This window comes from Notechis scutatus, chromosome 3 (assembly GCF_049901735.1).
Source record: "Notechis scutatus isolate UNSWTSFEM ecotype Mainland chromosome 3, rNotScu1.2, whole genome shotgun sequence".
Classification (NCBI taxonomy): Eukaryota; Metazoa; Chordata; class Lepidosauria; order Squamata; family Elapidae; genus Notechis; species Notechis scutatus.
Window position 1 is genome coordinate 205,877,712 of NC_142011.1, and position 13,390 is coordinate 205,891,101.

Sequence of the window (13,390 nt, forward strand, 5' to 3'; positions counted from 1 at the left end):
ATTTCACCCTCTCCAAGCCTCCACATGGGCCCTACACTTACCTGGGATCCAAAATGGGCCTCCTGAGAGGGGCAGGGTGAGATTTACTAGTTCGCCGAACCGGCCATAAAATTAACTATCAGTTCAGCCGAACCGAGGTGAAAAGGTAGCATCCCACTCCTGCATTTGAAGCTCAGGATTGAACTGTGGGCTCCTGGGTGCTCTCTGTCCTTGATGGTTGACAGATCAACCATCCTTCAACAAGAATTAATTATTAATAAGTATTAATAGTAATCAAGACTTAATCAATACTTAATAATTATTCATAGAGGGATTAACCGGTTAACAATGTCAAGAGTCTGTAAAGAGTGCAGAGAAGAGCACCAAGAAGTATTAGTGGGCTGGACGTTAAAGCATGTGAAGAGGGATAGAATCAAGATCACGTGAAGTTCTAATACTGTTTTACAAAGCCTTAGTAAGACCATACTTAGTAACACCGCATCCAGTTCTGTTCAACAACAATTTAAAAAAAGATGTTGAGACTCTGAAAAGAGCACAGAGAAGAGCAACAAAAATGATAAGGGGGCTGGAGGCTAAAACATAGGAAGAACAGTTACAGGAATTGGGTATGTCTAGTGTCATGAAAAGAAGGACTAGAGGAGACAAGAAAGCAGTCTTCCAATATTTGAAGGGCTCCTACAAAGATGAGGGGGGGTGTCAATCTATTTTCTAAAGCACCTGAAGGCAGGATAAGAAACAGTGGATGGAAACTAATCAAGGAGAGAAGCAACTTGGAATAAGGAGACATTTCCTAATGGTTATAGCAACCATCCAATGAAATAACTTGCCTCTAGAAATTGCGGGTACTCCATCACTGAGGGCTTTCAAAAAGAAACTGGACAAGTGAATTGCTCCAGTTAAATTAGTAACATGGGACAATTAATCAGTGGAACTGCTTACCTCTGGAGGTTGTGAGTGCTCCAACACTGGAGGTTTGTAGAAGAGATTGGACAACCATTTGTCTGAAATGGTATAGGGTTTCCTGCCTGAGCAAGGAGTTGGACTAGAAGATCTTCAACTCTCCTCTTCTCTTCCCTTCCCTTCCCTTCTTTTCCCTTCCATTCTATTCTATACATGTTCATCCATGTTAGCCATTACAGCACTATAAGAGGACAAGCAGATCATCCACTGATCAAATTCTTCACATAATTTTCTTTGATAGCATTCTTCAGCACCTCTGTGGTCCACATGGTAACTGATGGAGATACCTACCCTCCTCCTCTCATGAAAGCCTAAGCTCATCTAAATTAATTTGGATTCTCTGATTTGTACTGGCAAAATAAATGCAACCTATTTCATTTGGACATCTGTATGGATGCATGAAGCATCAATGAGATGCCATGATGAACAGCAAACTCATCACAAGGAATGGCAATCTCCATCCTTGGCCTCAGTGGTAGAAAACCACAAATATACAAAGTGTCAACTTGCAATGCATTCCTGATATGCTCTTGAGTTGCCATAGGCAAGGGGGATTGGGAATTGAGCCTTGCAGCTGCATTTGCACCAGAGTGCTCAATGCCTGGAATGCACTACCTGACTCTGTTGTTACATCCTCTAACCCCCACTCCTTTAACCTCAAACTAACCACTATTGAGCTCACCCTATTCCTAAGAGGTCTGTAAGGGGCGTGCATAAGTGCACCATCGTGCCTACCATCCCTGTCCTATTGTCCCCATTTATTCGTACCTATTTCCTGTATTCATGTTTATATTTATACCTATTCTCTTGTAAGGGACTGACAAATCAAATAAATCAAATAAAATAAAATAAGTAGATAGATAGATAGATAGATAGATAGATAGATAGATAGATAGATAGATAGATTAAACTATCCACTACTATCCACTATTGACCTCACCCCATTCCTAAGAGATCTGTAAGGGGTGTGCATAAGTGCATCATTGTGCCTACTGTCCCTGTCCTATTCTCCCCGTTTATTCGTACCTATTTCCTGTATTCCTACTCATGTTTATACTTATACCTATTATCTTGTAAGCGATTGACAAATCAAATCAAATAAATAAAGAAATCTTGCATTTCAGTCAAAACAAAGCACATCCCAGCCGGCAATGTCAAGGTCATCTCCATAGAGACCCGTAGTGGCCAGAGGGAGTGACTTCTACAACCCACGAAATTGCTTTATTGGGGAATGTGACTGATGACACATCTTCGGGGGAGGGGGAAACAAGGTCAGAGCCAAAGTGCAAATTAAGTGAGGTCAGAGTTGGTTTCACTTGGTCCATGCCGACATGACTCTCATAATAAATAACTGGATTTCTTTTGAAGCTTGGCCTGAGGCTCATAATTTAAATTGGGAATCATTCAGAACCCTGACAGAAGGCCTCCCTTTCAAGCTTGAAGATGGGTTTTGTAGTCTAGCAATTCTCTATTTACCAAACAGCAGAATAAACTCAGAGGAGAACCCTAATGGCCAGGAAGTATTTTAACAGACCCTCAGTTAAATAATGTGCTTAATCAATCACAAGACATGAGCTTTCGTTAAGTCCTGTGCTTAGGAATGGGCAAATAGTAAGCAATCAATAATTTGTTCCCTTTTTTTTTTCTTTTGTACTAAATGAACAAGGGGACTTAAAAACTGAAACAAGGATTTAAAAAAAAAACCAGGGGATTGACTTGCACTGGTGGCCACATATCCAAATGCAAACGAGACATTAAAAAGATGCAGAATTCTATGGATTTTATAAGGAACCCCAAGAACTGGACAAGATACTGTTAGGGATAGATGAAAAATTAATAAAGAAACTTTATAATTACCTATTGAACTTTAAAATGGAAGAAGAATTCGTAAAGGAAACCATGATAGTATGGGCAAAAAAATTTGGGTGCACTATAGATTATTTATTTATTTATTATTTGTCAAATGCTTACAATATAATAGAAATAAGAATAAACATAAGTATAAATACATGAAATGGTTACTAATAATTGGGGACAATAGGACAGGGATGGTAGGCACAATTCTACACTTATGCACGCCCCTTACAGACCTCTTAGGAATGGGGTGAGGTCAGTGGAGGTTAGTTTGAGGGTAAAGGAGTGGGGGTTTGTGCAGTGGCAACAGAATCAGATAGTGAGTTCCAAGCATTGACCACTCTGTTGCTGAAATCGTACTTCTTGCAATCAAGTTTGGAGCGGTTTACATTAAGTTTATATCTGTTGTGTGCTCTTGTGTTGTTGTGGTTAAAGCTGAAATATTCATTAACTGGTTAGACATGGTTACAGATAATTTTATGTACTATGCTTAAGTCCAATCTTAGCCGGCTTAGTTCAAGGTTGTCTAAGCCTAGAATCTCACGTCTGATGGTGTAGGGTATTCTGTTGCGAACAGAGAAGTATAGTACTCTTCTGGTAAAATACTTCTGGACTCGCTCAATTGTATTAATGTCTGATATATAGTTCAGATTCCAGACAGTGGTGTTATATTCAAGTATTGGTCTAGCAAAGGTTTTGTATGCCCTAGTTTGCAAATCAGTATTACCAGAGGAGAAGCTTCATAAGATTAGATTTACAACTCTTAAAGCCTTTTTGGCAATGCTGTTACAGTGAGCTCTGGCGCTTAGGTTATTTGACATGAGTAGTCCAAGGTCCTTGACAGAGTGAGGGTCGTCAACAAGGTCCTATCCGCCTAGCTTGTATTTGGTGTACTGATTTCTTTTTAACCAATGTGTAGCACAGAGCATTTGTTGGTTGAGATTTGGAGTTGCCAACTGTTTGGCCATTCAGACACATAATGAAGGTCTTTTTGAAGGACAGTAGCATTGTCGGTGGTGTTGAATAATTTTATGTCATCTGTGAAGAGGACACAGTTGCTTATAGATCTAGAGAATTGGCAAAAATGGTGGGAAAGGAAATTACAAATTAACGATGTCAACAGCATATAAAGAAAACCTGTACTATATGTTTTATACATGGCACTGGTCACCATCAAGAATGGCAGAAATGTTGCCAAATATGTCACCAGAGTTCTGGAAATCTAAACAGGTACAGGGTATTGTGGTTCACCGGCAGCCTGTGCATATGGCAGTCGAATTGGACAGTGGGAAAGAATGGGAACCAGTCAGGGAGTCTGGGGAGGATCCAGACGAGGGTCCTGCATCTGATGCCGAGATGGGGCCAGGACCATCTGGGAGTGGGGTGTTGCTCCAGAGCCTTCGGAGTCTGGCAGCAGTGAGGCAGAGGACCCAGGGGAGCCTGTTCCCAGTGTGTGTATGTGCAGAGCTGCTAGAAGGCAAGAGTAGCTTAAACAAAAGGGGTGACTTGGGAGTAAGGCTGGGAGGTGACTGCCCCTCCCATAAGATATAAAGGACAGGCAAAGATGATGAAACCTTGACAGGAAGCAAAGTAGTTCATTCAGTTCAGATTCATTCCTGAAGCTCTTTGTACTTTGGTTGGGTTTTTTCCTAGTTCATTTGACACTTCGGTTATTGGCAGCACTTCACAGAATAGAAAGGTGGGTGCTTATCTCGAGGGACTGTTTGAGATTCATTAACAGCTGGGAATGAAAACAATTCCCAGCGTTGCAATAAAATAAGACTTGTTTTTAAAATAAGCATGTATGTAATTACGGTCTAGGAAGCCTTGGTCAGAACACAGAGATCCTACTATCATATGTGGTGGACTTGTCCATCAGCAAAAAAAAAAAAAAATACTGGTTAAAGATAAAAAGATGGCTAGAAGAAATGACAGCACAACAAATAGACCTAAAACCAGAAGTATTTTTATTAGGCATACTACCGGGGAAATACAATAAAAGAACTGCATATTTATTGTTACATATAATAACAGCAGCTTGAATGACATATGCACAGAATTGGAAAAATGGAAGTATACTTACAGAAGAAAAAGTAATAAATAAAATATTAGAATGTGCCAAATTTGATAGGTTAATAATGGAACTCAAAGATAAAGCGGAAACAGTATTACACAACATTGGATTTATTGTACAAATGGCTAGACAACAGGTGCAGAGATTAGAAATCAGCAAATTGGATTAGCAAATTGGAAATAAATACAAATGTATAGAGAGATATAAGAATATATACTGTAAGCAATATTACTATTGGACTGTACATGACTATAGATTAAAATGTATAGAGTGATAAACGTATAGAGCATTGTGGTATAATTATGAAAATTATGGATATAACTATGATGTACGATACCATTTTTTTAAAAAAAAGAGACTATATTGTATGACAGTGAGAATAATGGTTATGATTAGGTATATAATACTATGTATATTTTAAAAGGATTTGATACTGCCAGTACACTGTTGTTGCAAAATTGGAAATGTGATGTAGAATAAAGGAAAATGTATAATAAAAACATTTATAAAATAATCATAATTATTTGTTCCCTGTCCAACTGCCAAATAAGACTGTTAGATTTGCTCTTTTTAACCAATGCTTGAAGTTAACAGAATAACAGAGTTGGAAGGGACCTTGGAGGTCTTCTAGCCCAACCCCCTGATCAAGCAGGAGATCCCATACCATGCCAGACAGGTGGCTGTCCAGTCTCTTCTTAAAAACCTCCTGTGATGGAGCACCCACAACTTCTGAAGGCAAGCCATTCTGCTGGTTAATTGTTCTCACTGTTAGGAAGCTTAGTTCCAGGTTGGTTCTGTCCTTGATTCGTTCAATCAATCAGAATAGAGCTGGAAGGGACCTTGGAGGTCTTCTAGTCCAACCCCTGCTCATGCAGGAGACCCTATGCTGTTTTAGACAAATGGATGTGCAATTTCTTCTTTAAAACCTACAGTGTTGGAATACACACAACCTCCAGAGATAAGCAGTTCCACTGATTAATTGTTTTGTGTTACTAATTTAACTGGAGCGATTCACTTAACAGTCACAAAAAAGGTCCTAAAATGGGGCAAAACTCACTTAACAACTGTCTCGCTTCGCAACATAAATTTTGGGCTCAATTGTGGTCATATATCAAGGACTACCTGTATGCCACAATAAACCTTTTGGTCACAAAACCATTATTTCTATGCGCTTATGTCCATCTTTGCACATCTCTCTCTCTCTCTCTCTCTCTCTCTCTCTCTCTCTCTCTCTCTCTCTCTCTCTCTCTCTCTCTCTCTCTCTCTCCACTCTCTCTCACACACACACACACAGAGAGAGAGAATTAAAGTTTTACCTACTAGAAAGGTTTCTCTGTAGTTTGCTCTCATGGGACTCCAGAAGTCTATCTGGGTTGTTATCATGTTAGTGGAATAGAAATACTGAAACTTGTGTTTCTGTATTTCTGCCAACATTTATGCAATTTACTGAGCTGAGGAGATATGACCAACTTTAGGTAATAAATGGCTGGGGGCATTCTGATACGATCCGTCAGCGAGACGTATTCCTTCATGCTCAGCAGGCTATTAGATTTTGAAAGGAAATTGTTCCCCCATTATATGCTAGAGAGGCAGTCAGCAGGATGGGAAATGAAATTATATATTATCTGCAGAGGTGGGGGAAGGGGAAGGAAATGTTAATGGGTTTGCATTGCTTTTAATGTCCATTTTCCTGTCAAAAAAAACCCTGGGTTTGTTTGTTTTTTACAATGGACAAAATAAATTGCATAAGGAATTATGCAAAACAACAAGTTACAATTCTACCCTCCCCCGCTCCTTCCCTTAACCTCCCTGTACATCCTTCCTTCCTTCCTCCCTTCCTCCTTCCCTCCTTCCTTCCCTCCCTCGCTTCCCTTCTTCATCTTTCCCTTCCATTCCTCTTTTCATCCTTCCCTTCCTATCAAACAGATTGAGAATAGTGAGGCTTTAGTCCGGCAAGAATCTGTCTATTGTTTGTCAGCAAATAAAGAACTGGCTGAATTGTTCTACATAATTTTTGGGCTCAGCTTGACAAATAATTATATTGCTTTTTAAGAAACATGAAAAATAATGAACCTAATTGTATGTAGATTCTCAATCATTCAGGTCATGGTGGTCCCATCTGCCATCATCAGTCTTGTGTACAGACGAACCCAATACACAAGCCTGATGATGGCAGATGAGATTCTGCCGAAACGTTGCTACAACTTTAAAAGCACAACTACAATGACATGGGAAAATACCCGAACAAAGCTGAATGCCATATCTATCTATCTATCTATCTATCTATCTATCTATCTATCTATCTATCTATCTATCTCTATCTATCTATCTATCTATATCTATATCTATATCTATATCTATATCTATATCTATATCTATATCTATATCTATATCTATATCTATATATCTATATCTATATCTATCTATCTATCTTTGGTTATTCGGGTTTTCTCCCACGTAAGATTGGAAGTATCTAGGCAACGTTTCGATGAAGTCTCATTCATCATCTTCAGGCTTGTGTCTTCGGCTCTGTGCTTCTCAGAGTAATGTGAGCTTGCAGCTGCTTCTTCCTTTTAACTGTTAGTGGGGGTGTGACTTGATTGGGTGGGGGCTTGGCTGTGTTCTGATTGGGTGGGGGTGTGTTCTCATCGGTTGGGGGTTTGGCTGTGTTCTGTTTGGTTGGGGGGTTGGCCGTGTTCTGATTGGTTGGAGGTTTGTTCTGTTCAGGTGGGGGCTTGGTTGTGCTCAGGTTAGTCTTAGTTGCTGGGGGATTTGAGCTGGTGAGCTGTGATCCTGCTGTTTGGCTTCACATTCGTGGTCGTGCTGCATCTTCATGGTGGGTGTCAGTTTGCTTCATGTATAGGTCGGAGGGGTTTGAAGTGGGTAGTGATGCAGCAGCGGTATGGCTTCTGGTCCGTGGTCATGTCTCATCTTCTGTGTGGGTGTGAGTCTGCTTTCTACGTGGAAGTGTGGTGGTAGCATCTTGTGTGGCCCTCATGGGTGTGGGTCTGGTGTCATTCTTCATGTTAGGTACTTGTCTGTTCGTGAGGGCGGGTTTCCAAATGGCTGGTAGACGGGAGGTGTCATCTCGTTTATTCATGCTGTGTGGGCGTTTTTCTATCTCTATGGCTTCTCTAATTATTCTGTTGTTGAAGTGTTCGGTTTTGGCAATAGTTCTGGTATTTTTAAAGTCAATCTTATGTCCTGTGGCTTTGAGGTGTTGGACCAGGGAAGAGGTCGGTTCTTCTTTTTTGATTGAGTTCTTATGTTCTTCAAATTCACTTCTGGAAAAGAATGAGCAAAAGTAGATAGAATTTCTATAGCACCTTCTTCTACCTAAGCAATGTAGAAGGTGATGGCTGGTGGATTAAGCCCTTCCTCCCTTTCTTGCTTGGGAACTAAATCAATCTCACAGGAGATAAGCAAAAGAAAGCTTTTTAGTATTAAAAAGGAAAGGTACGATAGAAACCCCCTTTAAGCATTAACATGCAGACGTTCAGTGTGGAAGAAGATAATTACAAAGCGGCTTAGATCATGATAATATAACAGCTTGCAGATCAGTTTAAAAAATAAAATTGCAAAAAGAAATCCCAGTGTTCTGTTTAAGATGAAAAGCCTGTGCTCAAAATTTCCAAAGACACCAGGGAAAATTCTATTTATTGCAGATCACAAGAAGATTCTATCGGATATGTATATATGAAATATGAACAAAGGCTCAAATTAAACTCCTAATACTACAACTTGGACAATGAGATAAAGAAAATGAAATTTAAGATGACATAGAAATAATAATTTAAAATCTAATAGAAATTCCTGCCTATATGTATTTATCAATGGTTAGAGAAGTAATTTAGAAAAGAGTCAGTCAGTCTGGTTTAATGGTGGATGTACCAGCCTGGAAAATGAAAGACCTTGAGTTCTAATCCCATCTTAGGCACAAAGCCAACTGGGTCACCTTGAGCCATCCATCCATTGTCAGCTATAGGAAGGAGGCAATGGTAAACCACTTCTGAAATCTTGCCAAGAAAACTGCAGGGACTTATGCACTCACACAGACAGACAGATAGATAGGCACAAACACACACACACACACACACACAAATACACCATACACACCCCAAAAAGAAGTGGTGTAACTGGAACAATCTGGAACTAGACACACTCAAAACCTGTTCTGACCCAACTTGGTTCCAAGAGAGCAAACACAAGATAAAGGCAACAGCCCAACCTTTTACTGTTTCATCTATGAATTCTGTTTCTTCACAGATAAAAGGCTGCTTCCAACTAATTAGCTCCAACAAGTTTTTGCAAGACTGCCAAAAAGCAATAGATAAGAAATTAGTTTACAATACAAGAGTCTTCAGATACCAGCTGTAATGTCCATAAGGCTGAGTTTCAAAACGTCTTTGCCTTCTGCAAAGAAGGTTTTTTTCACAGCTGGCTTTTATCTTCTTGAGGGAGGGGCCATTACCTTGCAGCCTTACCCCTGAGTCGCCCATGCTGTTGTAACTGCTCTTTCCTACGAGCAGCCCTGCACGCACGCGCACTTGGCACAGGCTCCTCAGGAACCTCATCATCACTGCTGCCAGCCCCCACAATCTCTGAAGGCAGCAGCCCACTCCCTAATGGTCCTGGCCCCTCATTTGAGTCCTCGCTCTCTTCAGCCATCTGCACCTGCTGCCGGCTAACCACAACAAAACTGTAGAAATGGTGGTAGGCTTTAGAAGAAACCCTCCCATACTACCACCTCTTACAATACTAGACAACACAGTATCAACAGGAGAGACCTTCAAATTTCAAGGTACTACTATATCACATGACCTAAAATGAACACCCAACATCAAAAACATCATCAAAAAAGCACAGCAAAGAATGTTCTTTTTGTGCCAACTCAGAAAGTTCAAACCGCCCAAGGAGCTGCTGATCCAGTTCTACAGAGGAATTATTGAGTCTGTCATCTGCACCTCTATAATTGTCTGGTTTGGTTCTGCAACTCAACAGGATAGACACAGACTTCAGAGGATAATTAGGACTGCAGAAAAAACTATTACTACCAACCTGCCTTCCATTGAGGACCTGCATACTGCATGAGTCAAAAAGAGGGCTGTGAAAATATTTACAGACCCCTCACATCCCAGACATAAACTGTTTCAACTCCTTCCCTCAAAACGATGCTATAGAGCACTGCACACCAGAACAACTAGACACAATAAAATTTTTTCTCAAATGCCATCACTCTGCTAAACAAATATTTCCCTCAACACTGTCCAGCTATTTACAAAGTCTGCACTACTATTACTATTAATCTTCTCATCACTCCTTATCACCCATCCCTTCCCACTTGTGACTGTATGACTGTAACTTTGTTGCTTGTATCCTTATGATCTATGTTGACTGTTTCCTAGTATGATTTGATTGCTTATTGTACCCTATGACTATCATTAAGTGTTGCGCCTTGTGATTCTTGACTTTTGACAAGTGTATCTTTTCTTTTATGTATATTGAGAGTATTTACACCAAGACAAATTCCTTGTGTGTCCAATCACACTTGGCCAATAAAGAATTCTATTCTATTCTATTCTGTTCTGTTCTGTTCTGTTCTGTTCTGTTCTGCTCTGCTCTGCTCTGCTCTGCTCTGCTCTACTCTACTCTACTCTGTTCTGTTCTGTTCTGTTCTGCTCTGCTCTGCTCTGCTCTGCTCTGCTCTGCTCTGCTCTACTCTACTCTACTCTACTCTACTCTGTTCTGTTCTGTTCTGTTCTGCTCTGCTCTGCTCTGCTCTGCTCTGCTCTGCTCTGCTCTACTCTACTCTACTCTACTCTATTCTATTCTATTCTATTCTATTCTATGAAAAGAAGAACAAGAGGTGACATGATAGCAGTCTTCCAATATCTCAGGGGCTGCCACAAAAGGGAAGGGGTTAACCTATTCTTCAAAGCACCAGAAAGCAGGACAAGAAACAATGGATGGAAACTAATCAAGGAGAGAAGCAACCTATAACTAAAGAGCAATTTCCTGATAATTAGAGCAATTAGCCAGTAGAAAAACTTGCCTCCAGAAGTTGTGGGTGTTTAAGAAGAGATTGGACAACCATTTGCTTGAAATGATATCGGATTTCCTGCTTGAGCAGGGGGGGTGGACTAGAACCTCTCCAAGGTCCCTTCCAACTCTGATATTCTGTTAGTTTGCCTTCTCCACCCCCACCTTGATTTTCTTCTTTCTTTTGCAGGTACCTTTAATATGTTTGTTTCATCCAAAAATATGTTCTTCTGGTGGTCCTTCTTTGATTTGGTAGTTACATGTAAAATACGATTTACTTTATAAATTGCAATAGAGGAAAAGTATTCCAACTTTCTTTGCTTATGCTTAGTCATTAGAAAATCCATCTTGACTGCTAAGAACATTGCAGAAGAATTTATCCTGACAATCAACTTGATTGGTACAATGATCATATCAAGAAAGTAACACAAACTTTCTTAAGAGGTAGAGTCTACCAGCGAAACATCAAGAAGGACAAGGACTTACTTCAAATGAATCCTTTTCAGTGGAGGATCAAGTGAAAATATCACGTGGACTGTGTTTCCTTGAGTTAGCTCTATCCTTTTAATTCTGATCTGTTCAAATGAAATATGGAAAAACCTGGTAGGAATAGTTAATACCCTAGAAGATAGGCTCAAGTTTCAGATGGATGGATCTTCAGAGTCTTGAACACTGGGCCCTATCTAACAAAATGAAAATCAATGTAGAGAAAAGTAAAGCCTTCCACTTAGGCAAGAAAATCCAAAAGCACATATATAAACTGGGTGAAACCAGGCTTAATGGCAGTAACTGTGAGTGGATCTTGGAGTCTTAATGGACAACCAGTTAAATATGAACCAGCAGTGTGCAGCAGCAGCAGCCAAAAAAAGCCAATGCAATCCTAAATTGCATTAACAGAGGGATACAATCAAGATCATGTGAAGTACTAATACCACTCTGTAAAGCCTTAGTAAGACCACACCTAGAATTCCTCATCCAGTTTTGGTCACCACACTATAAAAAAGAGGTTGAGACTCTAGAAAAAGTACAGAGAAGAGAAACAAAGATGATTAGAGGACTGGAGGCTAAAACATACGATGAATGGTTGCAGGAATTGTGCATGGCTAGTCTAGAGAAGAGAAGGACCAGGGGAGACATGATAGCAGGCTTCCAATAATTGAGGGGCTGCCACAGAGAGGAGGGGGTCAAGTATTTTCCAAAGCACCTGAAGGCCAGACAAGGAATAATGGATGGAAACTGATCACTGAGAGATTCAGCCTGGAAACAAGGATAAATTTTCTGACAGTGAAAACGATCAACCAATGGAACAGAAGTTGCGGGAGCTTCATCACTTGAGACTTTCAAGAAGAGATTGGACTCCCATCTGTCAGAAATGGTGTAGAGTCTCCTGCTTGGGTGGGGGGTTGGACTAGATGACCTACAAGGTCCCTTCCAACTCTGTAAATCTAATCTAACCTAAACCTCAGAAACAATTAAAGGGAAGATTCCTTCATACAGCCCATTGCTTGATTGTGCAATTTGTACCGTTAGAGATGGGAACGCTCCCAAATTTTATGGGAAAGATGAATTTGTAGAGAATCGGATTATTAATGACTGTTTATTCCTCTCAAGATCAACGGCGGAAAACCTTAAATACCAACTGCTATGGAATTACAGTGAAGGATGACTATCATTAACCTATTTATTTTTGTGAACATCCTGACTGTATGTGCTGCAGTAGGAGAGCTCTCCTTCTGTTTTAATTCCCTGACCATTTCCAAAATATTCATGAAAAAAAAGAAATAGTTGTCAGCCCTGAAGCCATTTTGGGATCATCTTCAGGGCTGCCACAGCAAGGCCGATTGCAGCTGTGGAAATGGGAGGGGGGAGGTCGAGACAGCTGGGGACTTGTAGCCAAAATAAAAAAAAAATTCTCCTGGGAACCAAGGACATCCTCACCAGGTGCTGGAGAGGCGTGGACTGAAGCCAACTGAAGTTGGGACTGTGACCTGATTGGACCACGTGATGGAAGTGTGGTCTGGGGGAAAGAACTTTGTGTCAGAGTATATTCATGAACTGGAATAGAGCATGGTAACAAGGTCAGCCAATGAGGACTGTTTGGAAACTGAAACTAGAAGTAGCCTAGGTGTGGCTCTATATTAAGCTCTACAGCTCTGAGGCTATGTTGAGCTCTGAATCTGTCTATTGAAAATGAGACTGCTTCTCTCCTGTGTCTTGCTTGCCTGCTGAACTAAAGTGAAACTGATGTCTGTTCCTGTTTGAGTTTGCTCCATGTTAGATAAATCTACAACTGGTATTGTAAAATTTACTTTATATGTTCATAAAGAAGTTAAATGAAGCCTCAGCCATCTATGTTTACTTTTCTGGTACTGAATTTACGCTGCAATACTCTGAACCCTTTGGGGTTTGGTTTCGGTGGGGGGAACCTTGGGCCCTTCAGAGTCGGGTTTTCATCAGCTATGC

At 40.4% G+C, this 13,390-nt stretch overlaps 2 long non-coding RNA genes across 2 annotated transcripts in view; one reads left to right on the top strand and one right to left on the bottom strand.

Annotated features, from left to right (window-relative positions):
* Window positions 1-13,390, bottom strand: part of LOC148131573 (uncharacterized) — an 819,361-nt gene that overhangs the window by 153,694 nt on the left and 652,277 nt on the right. The window lies entirely within an intron of this gene.
* The window catches only part of LOC148131574 (uncharacterized), a 71,482-nt gene that overhangs the window by 56,290 nt on the left and 1,802 nt on the right, over window positions 1-13,390 (top strand). The gene's annotated exons all lie outside the window — the stretch shown is intronic.